The 19,999-nt window shown below is 48.8% G+C and overlaps 1 protein-coding gene across 9 annotated transcripts in view; it reads left to right on the top strand.

Moving 5' to 3' along the window:
• TBL1X (transducin beta like 1 X-linked) overlaps positions 1-19,999 on the top strand; it is a 244,372-nt gene that overhangs the window by 82,874 nt on the left and 141,499 nt on the right. For 8 of the 9 annotated variants that reach the window (XM_064573711.1, XM_064573715.1, XM_064573712.1 and 5 more), the window contains exon 2: positions 3,885-3,958. The exons of the other annotated variant lie outside the window; for it this stretch is intronic. The gene's annotated coding sequence lies outside the window, so the exon portion shown is untranslated. The remainder of the gene's footprint in view (positions 1-3,884; positions 3,959-19,999) is intronic. 9 annotated transcript variants of the gene reach the window in all.

Raw genomic sequence — 19,999 nt, forward strand, 5'->3', positions numbered from 1 at the left:
GACAATGCTGGAAGAATTACCAAAGGATATATATATAAAAGAAAACTAAGGAAATAAAAACAGATGCAATTAGTAACCCCAGGAAAACAAAAAGGTTTCATAAGAAAGGAATCACAGTCCTACTATATTGCTTGCTTAGCAGTGCCCATTCCGTTGTCAAAATAATATCCGTCAGATACAGATTTAACCAAAAACTATGGTTACACTACTGGGAAAATGTGATAGGGTTAGCATAGGATTGAGGAGGGAATTTAAAAAACCAAAATTCTCACCCATATGTGAGAAAATCAAATAAGTAATATCTGAAGCTGATAGGGAATATTATAAGGTTATTTAGAAACATGGAAGTCGTACTGAGGATCACTGCCAGTAAAACAAACAGGTCTGAGATTTGAAAATGGTTGCTGTGGGAAGTAGAATTGGGAATAGATGGTGCTATAAAAAGCTTGTAAGTGAAAAGAGGAGTCTTTTGCCTCACCTGTATTTTACTTTTTAAAACAATGTACATGCATTACTTTGAAAAGAATAAAAGTGGTTTGGAGCATGAGAGCATATAGGATGTATCTCCCATAAAATTATAGAAATTTTAGTATGGTCAGTCATCCTTGGCAGTATGGATACTTGGGCCAGATAATTTTTTGCCTCAGAAGGGCTGTGCTGTGTGCTGCGTCCTTGGCTTTACTAGATGCCAACAGCATTCCTCCTCCAGCCTGACAACTAAAAATGTCTCCAGACAGTGCCCAGTGTCCCCTGAGAGACAGCCCCGTTTGAGAACCACTGATTTAAGAGATTTAAAATCTGCTACTGAATGAATCATCACCATACATAAAAATGCTATTCAGTGCTGGTGTAATGCAGGAAACAACAGCTTCATTACACAGAACTTGAACCTCATAGCAAATGAAGTGTTCAGAATTCTCGGGTTCCTCATGCCAGTACCCGGCTCAGCCCCTGGCTCTTGGCCCAGTTAATTCAGGGCTCACTAAAAAAAGAAAGGACTCAGGAGGAAATTGCAGCTTCTCTGTTACGCTCAGTGGCTTCTGAAAACATATTTTGGATTTTTTGCGTTGTTTTTGTGATGGTACAACTTGAATTTCTTTGGCGTGCAAATGTTAATCATTACGGCAATTTTGGGAAAACGTTGCCGCCTTTGGATATATTTCTGTGGTCAGTTGGCTGCAGGACAGATGGATGCATACATTCCTTCTCCCTCCCTCCCCCAGCATCCTTGTGCAAGTTCTTGGTTCAGTTCTTTGCAAGGGTTTTCCCTTAGAATTTACAGAGGAAGCCAACAGGAAAACGGTTCCTCAGATTTTTTGATGTGGATGAAACCTCATAAATAATTTAATACCCTCATTTCACAGCTGAGGACTCTCTGGTCCAGAGAGAGTTTCTTCTAATTAATTAGGAGCAAAGTGAGGCCTGTAAATCTGCCCTTCTTTTTTTCCCCTAAATTTTTTTTTTCTTTTTTAATATGATAGCATTAAAGGTAATAGTAGTGGTGGGCATGAAGATGGAAGGGTGTAGGGCAGTGGGTCCGGCATCTATCTGGCAAGTGGTGTCCGCATTTTCACACAATTCGGGACTCTGAGCATCGGGTGCCAGGGGCACGAGCCCTCGTAAGTTTAGAGAGAGAAAGACGGCTGGCCGACTCAACTGTGGGGCCCCTGGCTCCTGCTTGGGAGGAACTCTGCAGGTTGTCTGGTATTTTGGAGTCGCCCCTGCTGGGAGTGTGCTGTGCTGTCTGCAGGGCCAACTTCCCCGGTTGGCCTCCTCTTCCCTCTGCTGGACGGGGCACCCATGCTGTCCACTGCCCAGCGTCCTGGCACTCGGCCGCACCCATCCCCTTTCCTGAGCACCCTGAGAGCATCAGCTGACCTTTTTAGAAACCTCAGTGCCCTCTTCCTGCCTTTGTTGCCTCCAGCACCACTCAAGCTGCAGCTCCCCTCTCTTCCTCGTCATCTGACTTCATGGGCCAACAGGAATGCTGCCGCCTCCATGAAGCCTCTCTAGATTTCTTCCACGTAGTGGGCATGGGCAGAGGAGACAGTGTGGTTTTTCTGTCATCCTGTCATCTGCTCTCCTCCTTGCCATCCATATCAGTGGCCGTTATTTGCTAGTCATTCCATGATTTTGGAGAGCTGTCTGTCCCTAGATGCCAGGGAATACCGCACCACCCTGGATTTCCTCCTGCCTGTCTGCACACCCCTGTCTCATTGACATCTCCTTCTCTCAGCCTTCCATCCTCGGCTTGCAGCCTTTAGACCAGGGGTTCTCTGCAGGGCGCTTGTGTCCCCCAGGGAACACCTGGTACGTTGTCGCAACGAAGGGGGCGAACGTGTGGATTGCTACCAGCATCTAGGGGGTGGAGCCCAGAGATGCCACTCTGTGCAGCGCAGCCCCCACAACAGAGTTATCAGATTCACAGAGTCAGCAGTGCCCAGGGTGAGAAACCCTGCTTTGGGCATTCCCATTCAGGCCCGTAGCTTTTGAAGATCATGGTTACGGGATGACTTCCAGACTTAACTCTGCAGCCGTGACCTCTCTTGATTGCTTGGACTGGTGTCCTTCACTGCCTAGTTAGTAGTTCACGTACAGCTGGGATGGACATTTCAAAGTTAACATGTAAAAAAGTCTTGCTTTTCCTCTCCTCAGTCTGCCTACATCCCAGGAAATGGCACCACTTTCCAAATTGTTGCTTAAGCCCTGAAGCTAGAAGTCACACTGGGTTCTTCTCTCCCCTCCCCACCACACATGCCTCCCCCTCTCCCCCTACCCCCGCTCCCCCCGTGAGTCCTCCAGGTCAGAATGTCTTAGAACCCTGTACACGGTCTGCATTTTGTGCTCGTCTTTTCCTGCCGGCACTGTGCAAGTCACCGGTGGTTCTCTATTGAGCAAGAGCTTCTCTGGATTTTGTTCTAAGCATGACAGGAGGCCCCGAAGGCTTTTTTTTTTTTTAATAGCAGGATGATCAGATTTTCTTTTCTCATTAACTCTGGTGCTGGGTGAAGAACAAGGTGTAGTGGGGCCTGTGTAGGATCAAACTCCTTTCCGTGAGCTGTGAGGTCCTCTTGGACCCGGGACCTGCTATTACTCACTTCTGGTGCCCAGCACTAGCCTTCCTCCCTCCCTCTTGCCAAGGTCACTCTCACCACAGGACATTTGCACTTGCTGTGTCTGCATTGTGGCCTCTCTCGCCCCCATTCAGACGCTCCCTCCTCAAAGAGTGCTGCCCCAGGCCCCAGAGTAAGTAGACTCCTTGCCCCTGGTCACTTTCTCTTCTACCACCACCAACTGGAGTCTCAGTAGTTCTGTCGTATGAAGTGATCTCGCTCTGCATTTGCTTTCTAGTTTATGGTCCCTGCTCTTCCATCACCAGGTTCCCCGCTTTTCCCTGCCGGGATGGGTATGTTCCACAAACCCAGGCACTGTGTGTCCCTAATCCTGGAACAGCACCGAGCGCCGTTTGCGTTTTCCGCAAGGCTGAACGAGCCATTGTCAGTAGAAACTTCGTGAGTTGGGTTGAATTTAGAAAATACCTGTGTTTAAAAAAAAAAAAGAAAAAGAAATAACCTGTGTTTTCACTTAGCATGCTTTAGGAGGGTAGAGGAAAAGTGTGTCTGGTAAGAGCTGAGTGGATTTTTCAGTTATCGACATTCCCTGGTGATAGGATCATAATTGCTTGTGAGATAATGAAACTTTTGACCAGATTTGCGTGCTTTAACTGGGGAATGAAGCCCGGGAGTCAGCGATGACCTAGTGATTATTTCGGTTTTGTCGTATCCCTAATTCAGATATCTCCTGGCCTGTGGAACGGTTGACGGTATACTTCAAGATGTTTTCATGGACGCTTTTGCCTTACTTCGGTTATTTTTCATTAACAGGTAACTGAAGATAGAAAACAGGCCTTGAAATAAACCCTCGAAGGAAGAAGGGATTTGCCTGCATTTGGCTCTGAGTAAGTGAAATTGTAAAATGATTTCTTATTATGTAATAGATACTCTGTCAACCTCTTCGTATTTCCTGTGCTTAAAAATGAAATGTTACTGTATTGGCTGTAAGTACTGGAAATGGTGATTCCTCAAGATTTCTTGTAACAGGTAATTTTGCTAGCAAGAAAATGCTGTGTGTCTGCCTAACACCCTTCTTTTTCATTGAGCTTCTGGAAGTCAAGAGATTTTAGGAAAGAGAAATGGAGATGATTATTAAAATCTGTATGCTTTGCGGAGAAGTATCATTTGTCCTATTGTTTCCTATATGCATTTGAGGCTCTTCTTTGTCCTCAGAAGGCTGACTCATAACCAGCAAGGGCTTTTGACTTTTTGTCTGGCACACGCTCTGTTCCTCTTGTTTGTTCTTCTTAGTACGTGTGTGGAGAACGACAGGCCACTGTGTAACTACTTGTGGACCAGCCAGGATTTTCCAGAACCACCTTGTTGGGGCACCCTCCTGAGGCAACACGGCCTGGGACAGAGGCCCCTGCAGACACGTTTTCCTTCGTTCTCAGCCCTCCTTGGGCTGTTGATAGAGCAGAGCCAATCCAGAGTCACGTAGAACAGGCCTTCTGGGGCCTGGAGCTCGCCTCTTGTCTGCTGTATTGCACCCAGTTAAGGCCCGATGCCCTCTCAAATCAAGAACATCCTTTTCAGAGCACTTGGTTTGAAAGATCTTCCATCTCTGGGATGACTGGTCGTTCAGTGTGTTATTTCCGGAGCATTGTGGAGTATACGGAGGTGTGTGAAATGTGTCTTGTTTTGGGGGGTAAGGCATTACAAATGCATGAAGTGGGGGGCGTGGCAGAAGGCCATGGTGGGAATGGGTATTCCGTGCATGGTGTAGACACTCCCTGCTGAGGGAATCCTGAACAACGCTCTTTTTTAAAATTTAATTTATTTGGGGTGCCTGGGTGGCTCAGTCGTTAAGGGTCTGCCTTCGGCTCAGGTCATGATCCCAGGGTCCTGGGATCGAGCCCCACATCGGGCTCCCTGCTCGGCAGGAAGCCTGCTTCTCCTCCCCCACTCCCCCTGCTTGTGTTCCCTCTCTCTATCTCTCTCTCTGTCAAATAAATAAAATCTTAAAAAAAAAAATTTATTTTTTTAAAAGATTTTACCTACCATTTGAGAGAGAGAGAGAACATGAGCAGGGGGAGGAGCAGAGGGAGAACAGGGAGCGCGATGTGGGGCTTGATGCGGGACTTGATCTTGGGACCACGAGATCATGACCTGAGCCGAAGACAGATGCTTAACTGACTGAGCCACCCAGGCATCCCTGAATTCTGAGCAAGGCTCTTAACAGCATGTGGCAGAGTAGCCGAAGGAGGGAGGGACCTTCCTTTTGGAAGGGAGACTCCAGATGGCTTTGGTGGTGGATGGAGTATCGATATATGTTGAAGAATTATGTTCTAGGTGGGGGACTGACTATGGGCAAAGGTCAGGAGCCAGGAACAACAAAGCTTTTTTTTTTTTTTTTTTTGAAGATTTTATTTTATTTATTTGACAGAGAGACAGAGAGAGCACAAGTAGGGGGAGCGACAAGCAGAGGGAGAAGGAGAAGCAGGCTCTCTGCTGAGCACGGAGCCTGATGCAGGATTCGATCCCAGGACCCTGGGATCATGACCTGAGCCGAAGGCAGATGCTTAACGACTGAGTCACCCAGGCGTTCCCCCCCACTTTTTTTTAATAGGGGAAGTTGATAAAGCAGCCTGGTGGCCTTGAACGGGGTGATGGGGAGCAGAAAGGGCCTACGGGAAGGGCAAGGACTGTGGACTGGACCGTGTCTACACCGTGCTCTCAGGAGCCTTTGGTTCTTTAGCGTTAGAGCTGCCATCTTTCATCGGCCTGGACGTACCCGAGGACTGCAAGTCCATCAGTAACAGAGGGACAGTGTGTAGATCGAGAGGGCACCAGAGGTGACTCTTAACAACCAACCCGCATGGGGCAGAAAGAACAGTAAATGGTGACGAGGTAGCCCTCTTACACGCGTGTGCCAGATGTTGCCGGGTTTTGGTAACGCCTTCACTGAGCTAGTTCACAGAGGGGACCGTCGCTCACTGGACGTGTGCCGTGGGGCGGTCCTCGCTCTGCTCACGGAGCTGTGCTCCCACCCCCGCGGTGCGAGTCCTTCCATCAGAGCCCTCCATGGACCATCGTCAGAGTCGAGTGACCCCCTCCCCCGGCCCCCGACAAGCACCTTTCTACTTCCCGTGCCTACGGGTTAGCCCGTTCCCGGGCGTTTCGTGGGAACGGCGTCGTGCGGTGTGTGTTCTTTGCGGCTTCTGTTACTCAGCAAAATGTTGTCACGGTCCCTCCTGTGTGGTAGGACGTGTCTGCGTATCATTCCTTTTTCTTGCCAAATGCTGGCCTTTGGAGACCGCCTTTCTTCACTCAGCCTGCAGCCCTCGAGAGCCTTCCAGGTGGTGGGTGTCAACGGCTCGTGCCTTTTGAATGCCGAGCGGGGTACCGCTGTCTGGCTGGGCCAGAGCTTAGTTATCCATTCGCGAGTTCAGGGGCCTTCGGGATCTTCGCAGCTGGGGGCTCGTACAAAGAGAGCTGCCGTGCGCAGGTTTTGGTGTGGAGCCGATGCGGTTTTAAGTCCCCAGTTTGTGCCTCAGGTAGTCCTGGGAGATCAGTGCCGTTGTTGGGGTCCATTGACCAGACACAGAAAGGGCACAGCGAGGCCGTGGGGCCCCCGGGCTCCGGTGGGGGAGTGGGCGGCTGGAACGGGCTCCAGCTGGCTGAAACCCCTCCCGAGCTGCCGCGTTCGGAGGGTCCGGCAGTGGTGCTGGGCCTCTCTGGCATCCAGACCCTGCTGACGGATGGAGGGTGAGACCCCCTGGCCACACGGAAGGAGCTGGGCGCTGAATCGTGCCACCGGGGACGATTGCCTTCGTGGACAGACAGCTGCCATGCAAGGAGCAGAGCCCAGTCACCATCGAGCTGCTTCCCCGTTGGGGGACTGCTGTGTGTGGGGACGAGGTGGCTCAAGGAGGCAGCCTCCAGTGCCGTCCGCGGCGGGGCCAGCAGGAAGCCCTGGGGCTGTTGTTCGCTGGCGGGCGATTGGGCTCAGACCTGCGGGCTCCATCGGGCACATGCCCCACCGATTGCCGCAGAGAACCACCTGGCTGCGCTCTCCAGAGACCAGCCATGCGGCCATGCTGTTTCCAGGAGCTGCCTTCAGAGGGGCCTGCTTGTTCCCCGCCCCGGGTGGGGGGGTGGGGGGGTTAGTGAATCGAAACAGTAAAAGGTGCGGTGCCCTTTGCCTCGGCGTGGCTCTTCTGTTCCCGTGAGGACAGAGGGAGAGGCACGCGGGGGCCTCGAGGCGGCCAGCTCTGGTCTCACCTCTTGTTTTCATCACCCACGCCCTGTGGGACCTCCAGAAGTTGCTTAGCACCCCTGAGCCTCAGTCTTCTCCTCTGTACAGCGGGAAGTTAATCCCTACTTCGCAGTCCTTTGGTACAAGACACGAAATTGCCGAGCGTTTTGTGGAGTCCGTGTGCATTCCCGCTTCTCCCTTCTACTTCTTTTCTCCTCCTCCCCATCCACAGCCTGGAAGTGACTCAGAACCCTGAAATGCTCAGTGTTTGCTTTTGGGCTGTATGCTGTTTGCCCAGTGTGGAGGGAGGGGTGGGGGGGGGTGGAGAGAGAGAGAGAGAGAGAGAGAGAGAGAGAGAGAGTGTGTGTGTGTGTGTGTGTCTGTGTGGTGTGGCTTATTCTAAACACTTGCCGCCTGCTTTCTCATTCATCTCTGATTGCCGTCCTTTTTGGGGTCTAAGTCGCAAGATGGGTGACCAGTTCTCACCAATTCCTCTTTTTTCATACAATCCAAGAAGGGCACGAATGATCCAGGTACTTGTGATCAAAGGGAGCCATGGCTCAGAGAAGTGGTGCATTGGAGCCTGAAGGATTGGTTTAGTGTTAGATTTGATTAGGACTGGAAATTGTAATAGGGACAAGACAGGGACTCCTGGGCGCTGTGCCCTGTTGCAGACCAACCCCATTTCGGGGGTTTCATACTAACTGGGTAAAGGTGGTGCCCCAGAGGGGTCTTACAGCAGGCTCAGAGTGCGGTGGGGTAGAGCGGGGTGCTGTTGATCTGTCTTATCAAAAGAAGTAAAGCTTCGCGGGTGACCTTGCAACCATAGCTTCTTGATTTAAAGGTGTCAGTTCCGTGTGGATAATCCAATAGCACAATTGCTTTTTGTTGTCTCCAGCTGATGAAAAGTCCTCGATGAGTGCTGTTTAATAACACAGTTCGGCTTTTTGTTCTCCCTTTCAATTTGCCCTTCACATTTATTCAGTGTTCTTTTCTTTCAAACACCATTTGTCTTCATCCACTTTCGTGAATGCCCAGAACACACACACGGAGCCCCGCAGACGCTGCCTCCAGGTTATCAGGAAAACTGCTTCCTTGTGAGAAGCTGGCTATTCCTTTTTTCTTGAGCCCAAGCAGATTGGGAAAAGCGCACCCTCTTCCCAACTATGGATTGAAAGTCTAATGAGTTTCATGTTGCAGTTTGACTCAAATGGACATTAATTAAGTTCTTGATGAATTACACCAGAGAATGAACTCTTGAAATTGTTTTTTTTTTTTTTTAAAGATTTTTATTTATTTATTTGAGAATGAGGGAGCACATGAGAGGGGGGAGGGTCAGAGGGAGAAGCAGACTCCCCGCCGAGCAGGGAGCCCGATGCGGGACTCGATCCCGGGACTCCAGGATCATGACCTGAGCCGAAGGCAGTCGCTTAACCAACTGAGCCACCCACGCGCCCCTTGAAATTGGTTTTAAATTCTGGTTGTAACACGGCTAGGAAGGGGCCTCAAAATGATGGAACAATTCTTTCGTTTCTGACATTTCTCACTACATCTGTCTCTTATAATAATTCACAAGTATGTTGTTTTTCCTACTGTTGGCTTTGTAAACGTGGGTGGTCTCTCAGTGTCTCTCAGTTCAGGACGTGGTTGTCAACTGGGGTGTTTTTTCCCCTAGGGGATACTTGGCAAAGTCTGGAGACCTATTTTTCAGGATTTGGGGTGTGTGTGTATGGAGGATATGGACATCTAGAGGGTGGAGGCCCGGGATGCTGCTGAACATCCTCCAGGGCACAGGACGGCTTCCCTCCCGTCCTCCCACATGCAAGAGTTACTGGCCCAAATTTCAGTAGTGATGAGGTTGGCTGGTCTGGGGCATGGCCCACAACTTTGCATGTGTAAACTACGGACTTTTCTTTCATAGTAGTGACATTAGGCTCTGGCATGGGTATGAAGCACCGCAGTGGGGAGTTTTACATGCGGCGGGCCTCCTCCGGTGGCTCCGACGGTCAGTGTAACTATAAAGTTGGAAGATACTAAGGCTATAAGTCTGGATTTCTATTCCTAAATTACGTTCTTCTTTGTATTAAAAAATACAGGTTTGACAACATGATCAGACGTATAATTCATAGGCATCTAACTGGCTTAACTTCATTTATAATCTATTAAGAAAAATAATTTACCATATTTGGTTTCTTTATGGTCAGTAGTGATTCTGAATTTATTACTTAGAATAATTACGTAATTTTTCAAGTTTCCTACCTTCATAAGACGTCTGTATGCAAAATGAGCAAATTTTTTTTAAAGATTGATTTTAGAGAGAGAGAGTGCGTGCGTGAGCACAGGGAGAGGGATTGAGAGAGAGCGAGTCTGAGGCAGACTCCGTGCCCAGCAGAGTCCGACACAGAGCCCGATCTCATGACCCGAGCCAAAGCCCAGAGTAGGACAAAAATAGCAAAATTTTAAAGGAACCCCTGACATGAAAATAGTCTCCTGCAAAAAGACTACAAGGGAAAGATCATGCCTTTACTTAGTACCTGTTTAAGAGATTTAGAAAGGATTCTTTTTTATTGTGATAAAATACACATAACATATAATTTACTACCTTAACCATTTTTGAGTTTCACCTCAGTGTCATTACGTTCACATTTTTGTGCAACTTTTCGTCACCTTCGCAAGCGGAAACTCTGCCCCATTAAACACTGACTCCCGATTCCCGTCCTCCAGCCCTTGGCACCCACCATTCCACTTCTGTCTCTACGGATTTGCCTATTCTAGGTACCCCAAAGTTGGAATCAAACAGTATTTGTCTTTTTGCATCTGGTTTATTTCACTCAGTGTAATATCTCCCAAGTTCATCCATGTGGTAGCATGTGTCAGAATCCCCGTCCTTTTTGACCCTGAATAATATTCCATTCTGTGTAGAGACCATGTTTGGTTTATCTGTTCATCCATTGTTGGAGGGCTGAGTGGTTTACAAAGAAATATTTTAAAGTTGGATCCCTTGTGACTGACTCATCACTACTGTGTAGACAGAGATAGCAAATGATTCTGGATTCTTGTGGTGAAATTGTGTTGTATCCACACAGAAACTGCCAGACCTTTCCTCATGCACATCCTCAAGTGCTATTAACACAACATTCTGGGGCGCCTGGGTGGCTCAGTTGGTTAAGCGACTGCCTTCGGCTCAGGTCATGATCCTCTAGTCCCTGGATCAAGTCCCGCATCGGGCTCCCTGCTCAGCGGGGAGTCTGCTTCTCCCTCTGACCCTAACCCCTCTCATGTGCTCTCTCTCATTCTTTCTCTCAAATAAATAAAATCTTAAAACAAAACAAAACAAAAAACCACAACATTCTATCTTATGAACTACAGTTGACCCTTGAATAACACAGGTTTGAACTGTGCGGGTCCACTGAGATGCAGATTTTTTTTTTTTGGTAAACATAGTACAGTTCTTCAAATTATTTTCTCTTCCGTATGATATTCTCTCTCTCTCTCTCTTTTTTTAAAAGGTTTATTTTAAACTGGTAAGAACAGATACTACACAGGAGAGAGCAAGACAGCATGCACAAGCTAGCATGAGCAGGTTGAGGGGCAGAGGGGAAGAATCTCAAGCAGGCTCCTTGCTGAGCATGGAGCCCAACGCAGGGCTCGATCTCACAACCCTGGGATCACGACCTGAGCTGAAATCAAGAGTCGCACGCTTTGCCGACTGAGCCGCCCTTCTGTATGATTTTCTTAATGACGTTTTCTTTTCTCCAGTCCCCTTTATTATGAGAATACAGTATGTAATACATATCACATACTACGCAAGTGTAAATTGAGTGTCCGTGTTGTCGATCAGGCTCCCAGTTAACAGGCTGTTCATTTTGGGGCATTCGGAGGTTTGAGGCAGATTTTCAGTTGTGTCGGGGGTGGGTGTCCCTATGCCCTGAATTGTCCAAGAATCACTTGTACTCTTCTGCGATGAGCTTTGTACATTTGTTCTACCTGCTTAGCTTCCAAAGCAGGAGCAATTGAAGTATTTAAAGCAGTCACAGAAGCTTCCAGAAAGGCACCCTACCCTCCCACTTTCCACTCTGCACTCTTGAAATGAGATCTCTTTCCTGCCTCCTTCCCCTTGTTCGTCTCTGGCCACCGCTCTCTATGACCCGGAACCATCCTGCACCTGTCCTTGAATAGGCTTTCATCTTCCCACCTCCTGGGACCTCACTTCTCTGCACAAGAATGTGTGTATGCTCTTTTGAGACATTTTTTGCAGTCAGCACGTTGAGATCTTTACATGAAAAGATTTTCGGTTATTCTGAAATGCGGTGCCTATCATTGCACACTGCTCAGCATTGGGGTCTGACTTTGTCCTGGCCTGTTGCCTATCCCACTACTTCATCCTAAAGCAACTGCTCTTTCCTTACAGGAGTATCCTTTCAGCTGCACTGAGTTTCTAACTTTACTGACACACAGCAATCAGAATGCATTTGACATTTTGGTGCAAAGTAGGACAACAGAACTGATACGGCTTTATCTGTTCATCTGTTCAGCGGATAATGAGTGCTTTCTGAGTGCTGGGTGCTAGGGGTGGAGCGGGACATTGTTTGCGAGGCCTGCGACAGCAAAGGTTTGATTTTTGGTTGTGGATGGAAAAGGTGGAGGGCAAGCGCCGAGCTCATTGAAATAGTTAAAATCCTGTTACAGAACCTGGAGCATCAGTAGCAATTTTCCTTCCTTCACAAAGTGCTCTCGTGGCATTTTAAGTTCCTCAAAATGCACGCCTGCTTTTTTATTTCAAACTAATGAAATAAGACACTCTCACCCACTTGTCGTTTTGTAAATCTAAAGAAAAGCTCCTTTGTAAGGCAGGTCCTCCCAGCAGGAGGATTTTTGTGGCTTAGACAGTGGGCTGCATTTAATCTCGATTTTATATTGCTGATTAATTTTAAGTATGATTTAAATTTTAATTTATGGTTTCTTTTTAAAATTAATTATTATTGGGTACTTTCATGATTTCATTTAAAGACCTTCCTATTGGAGGCACTGTATTTGACCTTTAATATCTTCTTCATCTGCTTTAAAGACATTTTTCTGTGTGACCACGCACGGTCTGATTTACAAAAGGTGGATTCCCCTAAACTCCCAAATTTTAGTTGCAGATAGCACGTTTGCCACTGAGTTCTTTTCCCTGTATTTACCTCCATAGAATATCGTCATTTTGTACTCTGTGGCTATTTGTCTTTGTCAGAGGATGCAGGTAGAATATTAATCTTGTATGAAATTCAGATAAGCAGGGAGCAGATGGATTTATGGCTCTTGAAATCTCTAAACTCTGCAGCTGTGGTGAGTTGTTAACCTATGAATAAAGAAATTCTGGACCGTGACTCGCAAGGGCTGGCGTGACCCGGTGGGTACAGAATCCATCACCCTGTCGGAGAGATGTGCAAAGTCTTCTCGGGTTTGGGCTTACTGCTGTGCCATTGTGCTCTGGGCTTCCTCCAAGAATGAGCGCGGAGTCGTGTATTCCACGGGAGTCTCCCGGGCTGCAGGCAGAGCTACTCCGCATCTCCAGGAGGCTGTGGCCGTCCCAGGGGCAAAAACAAGTTCCCGGGTCTGTTTCGTCTCCGGAGGCTGAGGAGAGCGTGCACCCCAAGCGCTGTGTCGGGCAGGGACAGGTGCAGGAGAGGCCCAGCTCCAGCATCGAGGGGACCCTCCTGGGCATCTTAGTATACGCAGCCCGTCACCTTCAGTATGACTTCAGGAAGAGGAGGAAAGCACACGCAGGTCCTAATGGGGTGTACTGGGCCAGGTAGGGATTTGGGGAACGGCAGTAAAATGACTGCATTTGGGGATCATTCTTTGGGACTTGAGCTGGTGGCTGGAATGCACCACAGAATGTGCCAGATGCTTAGACACAAGGAGGTCTGCTTGGTGATTTGCCTCCCAGCACCTTGGCTGGAACACACTTTATGTGGGATGATGGAGGAAGGGGGCTTGCCCCATATGTCTGAGAGTCACCAGCAAGAAGGAAGTGTCCTGTCTGGAAAGTGTGGAAGCAGTTTTGAAAAGGTTACCCCTGTGTTGATACAGTCAAGCTAGTGAGTACCCCCCAGACCACCATGACCCCCGCTTCACTTCATCAGAGTGGAAATGCCCCGTGCTTGGCTGTGTTAACCATCGTGAAGAAGGCATCGTGCATTATGAGCGTGTTCATCATTCATACCCTGTGATAGGTGGCCCAGAGCAGCTTGCGCCAAAGGCAGGTTTTTTAATAGCTTCATCAAGACGTAATTCACCTACCATCCCATTCATTCATTTAAAGAGCCTGATTTGAAGGTGTTTAGTGTGGGGCGCCCGGGTGGCTCAGACGGTTAAGCGTCTGCCTTCAGCTCAGGTCATGATCCCAGGGTCCTTGGATCCAGCCCCGCATCAGGCTCCCTGTTCGGCGGGAAGCCTGCTTCTCCCTCTCCTACTCCCCCTGCTTGTGTTCCCTCTCTCTGTCTCTATGTCAGATAAACAAAAAAACAAAAACAAAAACAAAAAATCTTTGAAGGTGTTTAGTGTATTCACGGAGTTATCCAGCCGTCGCCACAATCTTAATTTTAGATTATTTTCAGTATGCCAGAAAGAAACGCCACACTCCTTAACAGCGACTCCCCCCATGTCCTCCTCCCCAGCCCCTGACGACTACTAGTCTGCTTTCTGTCCCTGTGGATTTACCAGTTTGGGACATTCAGTTACACAGAAGCAGATACTACGTGGCTTTTTGTGACTTGCTTCTTTTTCTGTGCATCATGTTTTCGAGGCTCATCCATGTTGTAGTGTGTGTCAATGCTGCGTTCCTTTTTATAGCCATATAATGCCACTCCGTCATATGGAATGACCCCATGTTGTCTCTCCATTCCTCAGTTGACAGACACTTGGGTTGTTTCCACTGTTTGACCTCGTGAATGATACTACCGTGAACATTCCAGTACTACTTTTTATGGAGATGCCTGCAGATGAAGATCTAGAGGAACCCAATGAACTGTTGGCTATCAAAACAATATAGGAAGATTTTCAAGATGCAAATGTACATTTTAAAAGTTATATTTATTGGGGCGCCTGGGTGGTGTAGTCAGTTAAGCATGAACTCTTGGTTTCTGCTTAGGTCGTGATCTCAGGGTCGTGAGATTGAGTCCTGCACTGGGCTCCGCAGCTCTCCCTCTCTCTCTCTCAAATAAATAAATAGATCTTAAAAAAAAAGTAAAAGTTATTTTTATCATGTAGGTTCTGTGTGAGATAAGTGTACTTTTAAATGTGTTAGGCTCTTTTTGTCCCCCATGCCCCTTGGGTTGGTATCTGCTCAGATCTTCATGCATGTGTGTGCTCTGTCCAGGAATCAGGCTGGGGTTGTGTCTCCACATTTGGGCAGATACCAGGAGTACCTGATGAGGTGAGGCTATCATTTAGACAGATCTTGCTTGGATGAGTAACTGAGGTAGCAGTCAGCCATTTTCCTTTTGCGAACACATTTGCAATTTTAGGCCAATCTCAGTGTTTTTCGAATTCATAGTTTTTTTTATTTATTACATGTAAATTTAGAGTAAATGTTTTTTTTTTTTTTTAAGATTTTATTGATTTATTTGACAGAGAGACATAGCGAGAGAGGGAACACAAGCAGGGGGAGTGGGAGAGGGAGAAGCAGGCTCCCTGCAGAGCAGGGAGCCCGATGTGGGGCTCAATCCCAGGACCCTGGGATCATGACCTGAGCCGAAGGCAGACGCTTAACCGACTGAGCCACCCAGGTGCCCTAGAGTAAATGTCTTCTTGCTTGAATATGGTGTACACCTAAAACTGATGTAACATCCTATGTTAATTATACTTCAGTAAAAAGAAATACGAGTTTAATATTAAAATTATGAGGTTAAGGTCAAGTGGTCAGTTTGTAGAAATGCCAGATTGTTGTTGTTGTTGTTGTTGTTTTTAACTCTGAATAGCATGAAAGTTTTTCCCATTTTCCCAAGCGTAGAACCTCAGATGTGTCTGGTGTTAGTTTGAATGTGCCCACCAGTTAGTTATTCTTCCGCTGAGGACCTCGAGAAGCATGTGCGTGTGTTAGAACAGTGAAGAACTTGGATAACCTAGAGTCTCCTCCAGTAGAACTTTCTGTGTAGAGAGGGAGCTGTTCGTATCTGTGTTGCCAGTGAGATAGCTGTGAGCCCCGTGGGGCTCTTGATCACTTGACATGAGCCTCCTGTGCCCGAGGAACTGAATTACAGGTTTTCTTTAATTTTAATTCATTTAAGATTACATAGCTCGATACCTGGAAACCAGTGTGGGACTCTTTTAACCTGTTTAGAACAGGGCTTCTCCAAGTGGATGATTTTGCATTCGCCGCTCCCTCCCCTTCCCTGGACATCGAGCAATGTCTGGAGGCATTTTGCGTCCTCGTATCTCAGAGGACGGTGCCCATGGCATCCCGTGAGTGGAGACCAGGGATGCTGCTCAGTGCCCAGGACAGTTAACGAGGGATGATTTGGACCCAAGCGTTAAAAGTGCCATGGTGGGGAAACCCTGCTTTAGATTCACAAGGCTGGCATCGTCCTTGGTGATGCTAGAGACAGCTGCAGACCCGTCTCATAAGTACAGAGATGGGGCTTGCTCATGGGGTCAGGCCTCAGGCAGGCGTGCAGCCCGCTGGTGCCAGGGTGAGGACAGGAAGCCAGGCATCCGCCTCCGCGTGGCTTGGACATCCAGTGTAGGAACAGAAAGTCGATGTTGGTTAGGAGGCAGAACGGTGACACAGCCGCGGTCTGATGTGCTTTAGTGAGCTGGCTTTGTGTTGTTAAATGAGAGGGGAAGCAAAGCTCTCTGCTCTGGGCTGTGTTCTCTCAAATCCAGTTTAGGGGAACCTGACCCTTAGCTCTGCACACCCCTGCTCCCCAGCATCGTGGGAGGGGGCTGCGGTGCCCAAAGACGCCCTCCTTACGTCCAGGTTCGCTTACTCACCTCTCCAAGATACCTAGAAAGCGTTTGGAAAGGTTGTCTTTTGCAAACCAGTCTTGGCAATATTTGGCAAAGGCAGATTCATTGGATAATCGCAAGGCAACCGTAACTTCCCGTTCAGTGCCGTGCTAAAATTTGTAGGAGCGCTCCCCAGTAAACCTGCCCCGGGCACACACACCGGTTGGAGGTGGTCCCCCACTCCCCGGGTCCTCAAGGCCCTGCCCCCCAAACCAAAGTGCTGCGGCTAGAGGTTCCCCCGACGCGGAGAAACCCAAATTGTCGGTATCGTAATTAGTAACATATACGTGTTTAAGCGTTGCAATTGAAAATTCGTCGTCGCCGAGCTGGGGCAGGCAGGAGGGAAGCCCCAGAGATGGAGGGCTGAAACGGGGCTCTGTTGGCGGGGCGACGTGGGCCGACATGCTGCAATTCACACAAGTGCCGTCCTGTGCCCGAGTACAAATGGGTCGCCTGTGACGGGATGCAGGGGGCGGCTTTGGCAGGGAGACCGCGCCCGGCATAATGGGACTTGAATTGGCCGTTTCTTTTCGGGATCCTGCAAATGGTTGCAGCATCTATCATCCCGAGGAAGCTCGGATGGCTTGCCAAACAGAAAATATTGATGATTAAAAAAAAAAAGTGAATCCATGATGCTTCTATTCTCTGAAAATGATTTTTATCCTATTTGCAAAACCAGAGATGCGTCAGCAACTTCTGAAGACCGTTATCCAAGGAATTAAATGGAAATCATTCAGAGAAATAAGCTCTCTGGCAAACCCGAAGCCCCACGGGGATTTTGGATCTTATTTAATGTAAAATTCCTTGAAGCAAAGACTCGCAGGCATTATGTTATGGTTCCAGGCAGTTTATTGTGGTTTTTTTTTTTTCCCCCTAAATATTTGTGAATGTGTAAATTACTCTGTGTGCTTAACCATGGAAGTAAAACCACACGCAGGGGGGAGGGAGTGTCAGAAAGTCCTTTTCTGCAGAGAATTGAAGCGTCTTGTGGTAACAGGATCCATCTCGACGACAACGTGATGCAAGAGGCCGAAACAGATCTGAAATGGGCCGCCTAGGTGCCCACCCTCAGTGCTCTGGGAAACCCGCTCGAAGGCGTCCTCACCAGCACTGACCTTCACTTTGGTTACCACGGGAACTTTTTGCCCCTGACTGGGGTGGGGGTGGTGCGGGGAGTAGCAGTCATCAAGCACTGCTTCTAGGTTGTTGACTGTACCTCTGACGGACCGGCCTTCCCATTTCGTGCATGAATGCTTCCTGATGGAATTGGCATTGGGGGCGAGAATAACTAGATTGGCTCTCTGCTCGCACGCACGTGTGAGCTGAGACAGGCTTCGGAAGCCTGCCCTCCTGCAAGGCCCTGGGAGGGACTGAGGGGGGAAGCGGATCACTGGAGGTGGTTGTCCCGTTACACAGCCCACGGTGCCCTCAACGTGTGGGGATTCTGGATCCGGCGGGTTGGATGTGGGGATCCCTGCGTGGCCATCGTGGGGGAGATTCTTGGTTCCCAGCGAGCCCCGTGGGAGACGGAAGTGCGCATTGACGTGGATGAGGAGTGGGCGGCTTGGGGGTGGAGGCCCGGCTACAACTGGGCGTTCTCCCTGCCCGTGCGCCTGTTCGTTGCAGCGTGGTGCCCCGCTCTGTTCTTCCCCCCGAAGGAGAGCCGAGCAGGAGCACGGGGGCGTCTGCGAGAAAGTCAGGTGCCGAACACGCACAGACAGACGTAGCTCGGGGAATCTTTACCTGGGTTCGAGAAGATAGAGCGAGCCAGGCTGGGAGCTGGCTCTGATGTACGTTAGAATCCGATCCGTCCTCAAACCACTGTCGTTTTTGGTGGTGTTAACGGTTCTCCTTGCTGCTGGAGAAATGATTGCACCATCCATCTTGAGTGCCTAGAAATTGCAACACGGTCAAGTTAAAATTTTAAAGACCTCTTTCCTGTGAGGCCCGACATGGTAATTATTCAAAAGAATTTGTTTTCTTTACCTTCCGGAAGGCCATCTGAGGGGGTCTGATTCAACTTACATGTCCACAGTTCTTTTCTCTTGGTCTCTTTGGTGATGATGATTGGTTCTACCATTTCTTGACCACCAGGTTAAATTGAAAGGAGGCAGAGTTCACGCTTTGCCCCAGAACATGTCAGGGATTGGGCTCTCCAGTAAGGTACTTTCTAGGACTCTGGTTTTCGTGGAAAGGGGATTTTGCCGCCCCCCCCCCCCCCGGACAACACTTGGCAGTGTCCAAAGATATTTTTGATTGTCCAAATTGGGAGGTGCTGCTGGCATCTAGTGGGTGCAGACCAAGGAGGCTGCTCGGCACCCTGCTGTGCCCAAGACGCCCCACCAGAGAGGAATCCCACCCTGCATGTCAGTGGTGCTGGGCGAAGCCGTGCTGTGCGGTGCTTTTCATTTGCTCAGCGCTGCAGGATGGATTCTCCGCCAAAAGGCTGTCTTGTTAGAGAGGGCCAAGTCCCTGCCCCGTCCAGATGTGCAGGTCTCCGAATTCTGAAAGGAAATGGAAATGTGAGGGTCACATCCAAGGAAACGTTCTGCATGCGGAGTGAATCAGAGGGGCTGGATTGCTGGTGGAGGCGGACCTCCCAGCCCAGCTGAGTCCTGTTTCTCATTCCCTTGTCCATTTAGATCCTGCTGAGGTTTCTCCTGAAGGCTGCGGACTCAAAGCTGCCCCTCTGATTTCATTTCTTTCCAGGGCAGTTTAGGTGAAGCTGGAGCAGAATGTTCCCTGAGGAGGGATTAGGAGAATCAGGCCCGGCCTTTGCTGAATCAGTGTATCCGGAACGTTCAGCATCTTTACAGGAATGCAGCTAACCGTTTCCCGCAGCATCCTTGGGGTTGGAGGCCATGCAGCAAACGGCTGCAGCTTCCCTGGGACAGATGCAGTGTTGCAAAGCTGACCGCCCATGTAGACACAGCCTGCATTATTGCTTCAGAACCACCCAGTCCGCGACTGAAGCTGTGCTCATAGTAGCTTTCAGCGGGATCGCCCATGTTACGGTCCTGTCGTTGGCCTTGGCCTCCGTTACGCTAATGAGACCTGTAAGCCCGTTGCCTTCTTGCAGGCAGCCTGCTGCTGCATCCCATTGGGGGCCGCATTCCTGAAGTGGTCACCTTAGCAAAGGGTGGTATTTTCAGCTTGTGGATCCCCTCCTTTCCATTCAAGGGCTGTCGGCGCACTGCATGTACGAGTCCCTTATTTTCATACAGATGTGGGTGTATGTTCTTCACCCTAGTGGGGGTCTTCATCTGAACAAGCCTGGAGGGAGGGCAGCTTTGTGAAAGTGAGATTTATTTCAAGAAACGGGTGGATGGTTGCTCGCCAGCTTCAGTGAATGGGGTTCCTGTGCTTTTGTTGTTTCTCTTTCAAAGAGAGTGGTGAATAAAATTAGATATTAGAGTTGATTGCATTGCTTAAAGATTGGGACAAACGCTGCGTATATAGTTTACATACTTGCCTGCTAGTCCCCGACGGATACACTCTTGGCTTGTTGACGTGGAACCTGTGAAACATACTTGAAGCGTATAGAATATTTCATATATTCCCATGTACCTGTCACTCGTGTTTCAGCCACTGTCAACATCTGTCCCTTAGTATTTTGTTATTGTTATTAGGGTAACTTAAAGCAAATCTCAGAGGGCGCCTGGGTGGCTCAGTTGGTTAAGCGACTGCCTTCGGCTCA

This window comes from Mirounga angustirostris, unplaced genomic scaffold, assembly GCF_029215605.1.
Source record: "Mirounga angustirostris isolate CCGP_5_RB_7025 unplaced genomic scaffold, mMirAng1.0.hap1 SCAF_11, whole genome shotgun sequence".
Classification (NCBI taxonomy): Eukaryota; Metazoa; Chordata; class Mammalia; order Carnivora; family Phocidae; genus Mirounga; species Mirounga angustirostris.